Source organism: Octopus bimaculoides, chromosome 7, assembly GCF_001194135.2.
Source record: "Octopus bimaculoides isolate UCB-OBI-ISO-001 chromosome 7, ASM119413v2, whole genome shotgun sequence".
NCBI lineage: Eukaryota > Metazoa > Mollusca > Cephalopoda > Octopoda > Octopodidae > Octopus > Octopus bimaculoides.
This window is the reverse complement of record NC_068987.1, coordinates 47870622-47881419: the sequence shown is the minus strand read 5'-3', so window position 1 is coordinate 47881419 and position 10798 is coordinate 47870622. Positions and strand designations below refer to the sequence as shown.

The window sequence follows — 10798 nt, the reverse complement described above, 5'->3', positions numbered from 1 at the left end:
TATATATATATATATATATATCATCATCATCATCATCATCGTTTAACGTCCGCTTTCCATGCTAGCATGGGTTGGACGATTTGACTGAGGACTGGTGAAACCGGATGGTAACACCAGGCTCCAGTCTAATTTGGCAGAGTTTCTACAGCTGGATGCCCTTCCTAACGCCAACCACTCCGAGAGTGTAGTGGGTGCTTTTATGTGCCACCGGCACAAGGCCAGTCCGGCGGTACTGGTAACGGCCACGCTCAAATGGTGTTGTTTACGTGCCACCTGCACAGGAGTCAGTCTAATGTTTTGTTCACATGCCACCGGCACAAGTACCAGTAAGGCGAAGCTGGAAACGATTGTGATCAAATGGTGCTTTTTATGTGCCACCAGCACGGGAGCGAGACTGCTGCTCTGGCAGTGATCCCGCTCAGATGGTGCTGTTAGTGCTCCACTGGCATGGGTGCCAGTCATCGAATTTTGTTCAGTTTCAATCTCACTTGCCCCAACAGATCTTCGCAAACTAAGTTTAGTGTCCAATGAAGGAAAGTTGGCATGGGTGCCAGTCATCGAATTTGGTTCAATTTCGATTTTGATTTCACTTGCCTTAACAGGTCTTTACAAGCAGGGTTTTGTGTCCAAAGAAGGAAAGGTACGCATAAGTGGGTTGGCTACACCCCTGGTAAAGGCCACGGGTTATAGTCTCACTTGTCTTGCCGGGTCTTCTCACGCACAGCATATTTCCAAAGGTCTCAGTCACTAGTCATTGCATTGTTGGGGGAACTAACACAGACACACACACTCATATATATATATACATATATATACGACGGGCTTCTTTCAGTTACCGTCTACCAAATCCACTCACAAGGCTTTGGTCAGCTCAAGGCTATAGTAGAAGACACTTGCCCAAGGTGCCATGCAGTGGGACTGAGCCCGGAACCATGTGGTTGGTAAGCAAGCTACTTACCACACAGTCACTCCCGTGCCCAGATATATATATATTATACTAGCAGCTAAACCTGGTTTCACCCGGTCTGTTTGGATGATGTGGCTGTGATTGTTTTCGGTTAGGCATAATCTATAACAGTGTTTCGCAACCTGATCATTTCATGTCCCGTTTCGATTGGAGCCTCCAGCTGTATGAAGATTTCACCCCCTCCTGTCAGAAAATGACTTCAGGAGTTGTGAAGAAAGAATTTGTACATAGTCTGTTTGTGAGAGCTATTCTATTGGACGACTATCTAATCATTAAAAGATTTATTTAATTATGAACATAGAAAGAAATTATACATTAATTGCAGTTTTTGTAAGCAGTTTTATCCATAAAAATTTTATTTGCAGAGAGCAGAAATTGAAGGATATATGAAATGGATGTACATTTGTGTGTGTGTATGTGAGAGAGAAAGAGGGTAAGAAAGAGAGATAGAGTGAGTGAGTGAAGTTGTGTGTCATTGTCTTACATTGGCTGGCACGGCAAGTACAAAGCTTTTGAGGCGGCAGATGACTGGGGTGATTTGGAAGATGTGAAGAAATGCTGTTTTTTCACTGGAGCGCTTCTTTGTAGGCAACGTTTCTCGTTTTCCCTCCTGATGCACAAATATATAGACTTTGTGGCCTACCAACACGGGAGCATCCAACGTAAAGTTGACCGTGGGAGAACACTTGCTCTGTAAGATTTAAACCAACCATTTGCAATGATTGACCCTGTGCCTTATTTATTGTCATTGCAAAGGAGAGTTTAATAGGAAATTGAAGCCGCTTAAACTTGTAGATCGTATCGGAGGGAGTGAGGGACATTGGAGTTATGAGAACATCTTGACCAGCGTCCGGTTCATTGAAGATGGTTGCCTGTAGAACTCGATAGTATAATTTTTTAATTATCATGCGCGTGCTGTTACACATTATTGGAGCATCCAAATTCCGCAGCAGCATGATGGGCGCGCCAACCTTAAGATGAAGTTTGTGAGGCGAAAGTCCTGCAGGTGTTTGGGAATTTAGGAATTCTGTTGTGAAAACAGTTGTATCATCCGGGTTTTAATGCATGTCAATGGACTTGAAGGAGAGTTTTTCTCCAGGAAGCAGATCGAGAAGTTTATTATTGATAGCGTCGACAGTTTTATTGTGAGGCGCCAAAATTGCTCTTCCTTGTAGGCAAGTTGTGACAAGGCTTTGGTTTGCAATGCCAGGAAAAACGGAAGAAATCAAATCATCGACGCTAGGCACAAAGCTACCAAATGGTAAATGGATGAAACCATCAGCATCACCAGCTGCAGTTCCATTACCAACATTGAGAAGCTACGCTGAGAATGTGGCTGCGTTTTCGTCGCCATGCATGTGAACTCTCATGTTTGTAGTAAGGTGAAGTTTCTCCATGTGCTGCCATAAGTTGGATGATTTTATGGAAGCATTTACCTCGTCGGCTCTTGTCTCCCGTGGAATGACAGGTAGAGTTTGTCGGAAGTCACCAGCAAGCAGAACAGTCACTCCACCCATCACTCTCATATTGCGTCTCAGGTCCTGAAGAGACCGATCGAGCGCCTCAAAACCGCCTTATGACTCATGGTTGCCTCATCCCAAATGATAAGGCTGCACTCATTGAGAAGATTTCCCATGGCTGAGCCACGACTAACATTGTAAGTTGGATTTTCCTGTTTGGTCAAGTCTAGTGGTAAATAGAAGGCTGAGTGTGCCGTACGACCGCCATGCAGTAGAGTTGCGGCAATGCCACTGGATGCAACCACTATGGCAATCCGATTTTCCTGGCGAATTTTGGTGAGCAGGAGGTTCATGAGAAAAGTTTTTCTGGTTCTGTCGGGAGCATCCAAGAATAAAGTCGTCCTTCGTTGGAATTTACACTGGAGAGGATCCTGTTGTATGCAATTTTCTGTTCTTCCAAAAGTCTAGGCGGATCCTGAACAACCTTTGCCACCATTTCTTGTGTGTTGTAGCTCAACTCTCGCATATACTCAGCAGTTAAAGCATTTGGAATGTCCCGCGGAATCGGCAAACCGAAATCTGAAATGCCAATCGAGGAGGGCTTTGTTGTAGATGACGTCATTGAAGTCGAATGCAGCCATTGGATCTTCGGTTTGAAGTCGTCGGAGATAGTCTTTGGACAAACTATCTTTAAATGTCTTCCACAAATGAAGAGGGTCAGACACATTCCTGAATAGCAAGATGAGACAAAATATTCAGCGCATTGCTTCTGGTGTCCTGCATTCGGCGGCCTCTTCCAATGCCGTGTTCCAGAGACCGTCATCCTCGAGTAGTCACCGTCGTAAGGAAGCTTCCCTGTAAGTGCAACACATTTGTCCTTCGAATGACCTGACGTCAGCAAATGATTTAGGGCCTTTCACATGAAACAGAAGCATCCGCAAAAAAAAGCACTCCTGATCCTTTGGGTGTACAATGTGGACATGATTGATCATATTTCCTTTGTAGATTGCCTCACCGACCTCATTGTCGATTCGCATTCCCTGCCGCCACCTTTGCCATTTTTTGTTAGTCCAAGTGAAGTAGGACGGTACATCAGCATAAAGTAGAGTTTGCGCAAAGGAATCAGAAGTACACAACTTAAAAAAGCGTGTAAGTGTTGTTTCCGGTGGCTGTTTGAGTACATTTGTGGTGGTGTTCTCAGTGAAGTAAACACGTTGCCCATTTTCTAAGTGTACATGTAGACCAAATACAGCTGGAGAGGACTGGTGAATATCAAAACCATGCCGCCATATTGCACGAAATATACCTGCCCATGACATATTGAAGGATTTCATTGTTCGCCGTCTCTTCATCCTGCACACCCAAAACAGCCATGTCGCTACCCTTGTTTACATATTTGCATACGTACTTGATGCCTTTAATCGAGGTGCAAGATTCAACGTTGATGTGGGCATTGAAAGTTTTAATGAAGAAAGGGCTGTATGGAACAACCATACTGTTGTTGATGTCAATGTCTTTGCCCTTTATCCTTTTTTTCATTGCAATTGCTCCAAAGTCAGGGACACGTCGTCGGTAAATTGGGTACCCATCAATACCAGTACATGTAGCCGAGTTGAAAGCCCTGGGATAGTGCTTTGAACATCTATTGTTTCCATACATGGAGAATTAGGATTCAAGGTACCACAGGGCCCGTGTATCATATGCACGATTTTGAATAGCTGCAAGTCGACATTAGGGTCAGGCAGCTCTGTACATATAATCTGATCGATGTCTGCAGGTATGATTCTTTCTTGGTACCATATCAGTATATGGGCGTGTGGAAGACCCCACTTTTACCATTCTACAGTGTACATCCACGCGTTAAGTTTTCCGTAGACATTGCCATGTTTCAATAGCCACATGAATTTCTGCAGTTTTCCGTGGAAAACTCTGACCACTAAGTCGTGCCTGTCGCATGCCGCCTGGACCTTGAATAAGTTTTCCTTTATTTCTCGCCAAGTTGAGTTGCACGTAAAGGTGATGAAGAGGTCAGGTCCGCCAAATTTACAGACATATGTTGAAGACATGCGTAGGCTCGTAAGGAATGAAGCCAGTATTCTCCGATGGATGTGTAATGTCAGTGTGCATACTAGACAGAGCGTAAGTACCTTGAGAGAAAAGTTGAACCTAAGAAGCATCATTTGTGGTGTGCAAGAAAGACAATTGCACTGCTATGGTCATGTGGCGAGAATGGATGACAATAGCTGTGTGAAAAAGTGCCTCTCCCTAGCAGTTGAGGGAACCTGTGGAAGATGTAGGCACAGGAAGACCTGGGATGAGGTGGTGAGGCACGACCTTCAAACTTTGGGCCTCACTGTGGCGATGACTTCTGACCGAGACCTTTGGAAATATGCTGTGCGTGAGAAGACTCGGCAAGCCAAGTGAGACCTAAATCTAAGGCCTCCACCAGGGGTCTAGCCAGCCCACTTATGCGTACCTTCCTTCATTGGACACAAAACCCCACTTGCGATGACCTGTTGAGGCAAGTGAAATCGGAATCGAAATCAAACTAAATTCAACGACTGGCACCTATGCCAACGTTGTCTCCTTCATTGGACATGAAACTTGGCTTGTGAAGACCTGTTGGGGCAAGCGAAAGCGAAATCGTGATGGCACCTGTGCCCAGTGTAGCCTTCCTGGCACTTGTGCCAGTGGCACGTGTAAAGACATTCGAGCGAGATCGTGCCAGTGCCGCTGGACTGGCTCTTGTGCAGGTGGCACGTATAATACACCATTTTGAGTGTGGCCGTTGCCAGTACCACCTGACTGGCCTTCATGCCGGTGGCACGTAAAATCACCCACTACACTCTCTGAGTGGTTAGTGTTAGGAAGGGCATCCAGCTGTAGAAACTCTGCCAAATCAGATTGGAGCCTGGTGTAGCCATCTGGTTCACCAGTCCTCAGTCAAATCGTCCAACTCATGCTAGTATGGAAAGCGGACGTTAAACGATGATGATGATGATGATATATATATTATTTATATACATATTATATATATATTATTTATATTTATATATATTATGTATATATATAATATATATCATTTATATTTATATATATTATTTATATTTATATCGGGTGACACGTAAAAGCACCCACTACACTCTCTGAGTGGTTGGCGTTAGGAAGGGCATCCAGCTGTAGAAACTCTGCCAAATTAGACTGGAGCCTGGTGTTGCCGTCCGGTTTCACCAGTCCTCAGTCAAATCGTCCAACCCATGCTAGCATGGAAAGCGGACGTTAAACGATGATGATGATGATGATGATGATATCATTTATATTTATATATATTTATATTTATATATATTATATATATTATTTATATATATATATTATCTATATTATTTATATATATGATATATATTATTTATATATATATATTATATATATTATTTATATATATATGTATTATATATATTATTTATATATATATATATATATTATATATATTATTCATATATATATATATTATTTATATATATATGTATTATATATATTATATATATATATATATATTTTATATATTATTTATATATATATATTATATATATTATTCATATATATATATTATATGTATTATTTATACATATATATTTATATATATATACTTATATATATCTATTTGTATATATTCCAAAATGTAAAATCACATGTGGACTGTTGTCGATTTTTTCTCTCTGTCTTCCATTTGTGTATATGTGTGTGCATGACCATGCATGTGTGTTTTTCTATGTATATACACGTTTGTATGTGTTTGTATGTTTTTTCAAAATATATGTGTATATACAGATATTTTTCCGTATATGCATGTGTCTACAGTCTACATCAGATTTTGTTAGATTCTATACATGCATCATTTTGTATATCAATACACACACAGATACACATACAGCTGTTACAATGAGATAACTGTTGTCACTACTGCTTCTACTGTTACCACCTCCACCAGTAGCTGCTGCTGTTGATGATGTTATTATCTTCACTTCATATTGCAAAAACAGGCAAGATTCTATCACTTTGCTATTTTCATTTCATTATTTTTCCATACTCATATGAAAATTTTAGAACATTTCTACCTGTCTCTGTACGATAATCCCTTCTCTTCTTCCCATTGTTTTCCACATTATGTATGTGAATTTTATTTTGTCTTCTTATCATCTTACTTTCTTCCACTTATCCTCTGTTTTCCATATAAAGTGTCTTCTATATAAACAATTGTGTGAAGATGCTGTTGTATATGTATATGTTATTGTATGTGTACTTTCTCATGTGTTTTTTTTTCTCTGTGTGTGTGTGTGTAGCTTATTGTTTATGTTTGTGCTTTTGTGTCTGTAAATGCTGTTTGCTTTTACTTCATTCTGTCTGTAAGTGTTGTTTGCTTTTAAGCCATTGTGTATATATATATATATATATATATATATATATATATATATATATATATATATATATATATATGCTTGTGTTTGTGACATAGTACATAGCAAGAGACTGACTGTTTGTCGATGAAATAGATCCGTCCATTAAAAAAAAAAAAAATTCCATTAGATGAATTTTTGTACCTAAAGCTTTTTTTTTTTTGGTGTGATTTAACAGAATTATAAATGTCTCTTTGGTCCAGCTGGTTTGATCTGTTACCGTAACACTGTCTGCATCCTCAAGCTCTTCCCCGAAATACCATAATTAGCTATGAAACAACATATGTTGTATTATGAAGTTTTCACCAAATCAAACATTCTGAAAACTGCAATATATATATATATATATATATATATATATATATATCTGTGTGTGTGTGTGTGAAATTTTGAATTTAGTTTGCACACACCCAAAACTACCTTTGTGGACCCCAGGTTGGGAACCACTGCACTAGGATAGTGATGATTTTACCCAAATATCCAGACATGTATTTAGCACTATCCCTTCCATGCCGTCCAGACAAACATTGCCAGGATGCACACATACACACACACCACTAATAAGTGTAGACAGATCATGACATGACATATTCAATGGCTCATGCCCACCACATTTCTCTCCAGCACTGACAGATGTTTTAAGTTCAATACTTTTTATTCATGACCTTTTTTTCCACACCTTTTTCATACCTTCTACATGGAGGGAGAAATATCTTTGTTGCCAACAGATGCAGCAACTTCCCAAAATTCCTACCATTCTCTCCTCACTCAAGCTACTATGCTTTTCACTAATACAGAACTGATAAAGACTGTCACAATCTACTGTAATAATACTCTAGTATTTTTCTCTGTCACAACAAATGAGTGAGAAAGGAAGGGGTAATAGATGAACAAGGAAGGAAGGGTTGGAAAAAAAATCAAACAGCATTTCAACTTTGTGTGAGTATATGTGTGTGTATATAAAAGGGAGGTGTGTGTGTGTGTGTGTGTGCAATGGAAGTGGGATGGTGAACATTCAACATTGAAAAGAAAAATCATTGTTTCAACTCTGTGTGAGTGTATGTGTGTGCATGTACAAGGAAAGTATGTAAATGTTTGTATGTGTGAACTAGCGTTCTTTCAGTAACAAATGATGATCGATGTCACATCTCAAAAGACAACCACTAGATAACATTGACAAGTGTATTAATTTGATTTACCATCCATATTTATATATAAAGTGCTACAATTAGCCTTCATTTTTGACGGCATGGGGCCAGCTAGTAATGATAATAAATAACCATCATTATCATTAGCATGCCGGGTTAAAAATGCTAAGAGGCACTTAATTTATTCTTAGTTCAAATTCCACAGTGCTTGACTTTGCTGTTCACCTTTTTTTTGGGGGGGGGGGTCAATAAAATGAGTACCAGTTAAGCACTGGGGCCGATGTAATTGACTTAACTCCTCCCCCAAAATTGCTGGCCTTGGGCCTAAATTTGAAATCATTATTATTATCTTTTTGTGGTCAATAAGATAAATACTGGAATCAATGTAGTTGACTCACCCTTCCTCTCAGAATTACTGGCCCTGTGCAAAAAATTGAAATACTTAAGTTTAGGTAGTAAGCTGGTAGTATTATTAGCTCATCAGACATAATACTGAGTGGCATTACTTCTGGCTTTCTTTACTTCACATTCTGAGTCAGCTTTGCCTTTCATCCTTCCTGGGTTGATAAAATAAAGTACCTGTCAAATACTGAGGTTGATGTAATTGACTCGCACCTCCCCCTAAAATTGCTGACTTTGTGCCAAAGTTGGAAACAGCTCTTATTATTATTATGATGAAGGGCAGTGAGCTGGCAGAATTGTTAGCATGCCAGGCCAAATGCTTAGTGGCATTTCATCCGTCTTCACTTTCTGTGTTTAAATTCTGCCAAGGTCAAAAAAATAAGTAGCAGTCAAGTACTGGGTTCGATGTAATCAATTATACCCCTTCCCACTAATTCTGGGTCTTGTGCCTATAGTAGAAAGGATTACTGTTATTATTATTTTGAAGACACGATATTGACAGAAATGGTATAGTGCCGAAGTTTTTAGTTTTAGTTAGATTGACTTCACCTTTAGTGTCCACTTTGGGTCCAAGCCTACACTGCACAGATGTGATAAATCTTGAAAACTATCACATTTCACTCTACCAGGTTCACAGTCAATACATACACACATGAACTGAAGGCAAAAGTAACTTTGCCCCTAATGACATGTTTTCTAATACCTTCAACCACTGCACCCTAGATCTAGACCCTACCCTCACCAAAACTTTTCAATCTCTCTTTTTCTGTAGGAATTTTTTTCTTTTCCTCCTTAATGACCACCAGTATGGTTTTTGCACAGACTTATCAATTGAAAACCTACTTTCCTATATCACTCACTAATAGAGTCTCATCCTTGAGGAATTTGGTGCAAGTTGTTTGTGATGTCATTAAAACATTTTTGACTATGTAGCACTTGAATCTTCTAGCAAAACTGCTCACCTATAGGCTCCATCTGTCTCTTGTCTCCTAGATTGAATGCTTTATTGTGTGGGAGTTGGAACTTGTGCTACTGGCATGTCCAGCTGTTTTCACTTAGCTCTTTGGACGACAGTTAATTCCTTGAAGTAGTAGGAGACTCACTGCTGTGGAATCTATGTAGACATGAATTTATGATATGCAGATTGAGTCATTTCTGTCTCAGTGACCTAATAATGGTGACAGAAGGTGACCACTACCATGTGTTTACAGTTATGAAGGGAACTTCTCAGCAGTTGCTTGATCTGTCATAACTAGCAGCGGCAGTCCCTCAGATTGCTTCTTACCCTTTTAAAAAAGAGGGGTACTTTTTGGTTATCACACACCCCCATTAAAAAATTAGGTTATCTTCCCCGTTTTACGAGAAATATCGGTACTTTTGGTTATCTCCTTCAACTAAAAAAGACTGTTTAACCCTCAATAAAATTTTTTAAAAATGCAAAAATTGATAAACATTAAAAGTTAAAAGATGAAACATCGTTTTGACTCTGATAGTATTTTTATAACAAATCATACAAAACTGAAAAAATTAATAAACATGAAAACAGAAAAAATTAGTAAACATGAAAATTGAAAAAATTAAACATCTTACTGAATCTGATAATATTTTTATAACAAATCATACCATGTCTATCGAGGAGGCCAAACGTCAAACAATGTGTTGAAGTATTGAATCAAAAGGATCTAACCCTTTTAATTCAATCTCTTGTCGCCACATTAATTGTTTTTTTTTAGTGGGGAGATAACCCTATTTTTTAATGGGGGTGAGATAACCAAAAAGTACCAAAAGGGGGAATACTTCTAGTTCTATCTTTTATCTTTTTTTGGTTCCAGTCATTAGACGGTGGTCATGCTGGAGCACTGCTTTGTATGTATACACGGGCGCAAAGATGGATAGATTACACCTGGAACGTCTTTGATTATTGGTTTAAGAGCTGAGTAAAGCTCTTCTTTCAAGTTATCCCAGGTGATCTGAAATCGATTTCATATTACCCTCTAACACATCCAGGTGGTTAATCGGAAAGCGGTTTCATATGTTGCTACTACTACAGTTACTAACTAGTAATACTACCACACCACCATCAGCAATAATTACTAACTATTGCCACAATATGGGTAAACTGAATACCATTTCAAGTCAGCAAGAGGTACGTAAATCACGATGAAGTAGAGTTAACGTGAGAAATCGTTTTACACGGGGACTTTAACATTTTTTAGGTGTCTGTTTGCCTTACCTTGAGGTACTTCTACATATATGGCTGTGTGTATGTGTGTGTGTGTGTGTGTAGGCGGGCTTTCAAAATATTCGTGATAGCTTTTCCGATGGAACGTTGAAAGGTAGGAAAATATGATCAAACATCGGTGGGGG

The 10798-nt window shown here is 39.3% G+C and overlaps 1 protein-coding gene across 1 annotated transcript in view; it reads left to right on the top strand.

Annotated features, from left to right (window-relative positions):
* LOC106870656 (ankyrin repeat domain-containing protein 40) overlaps nucleotides 1–10798 on the top strand; it is a 43766-nt gene that overhangs the window by 5483 nt on the left and 27485 nt on the right. The gene's annotated exons all lie outside the window — the stretch shown is intronic.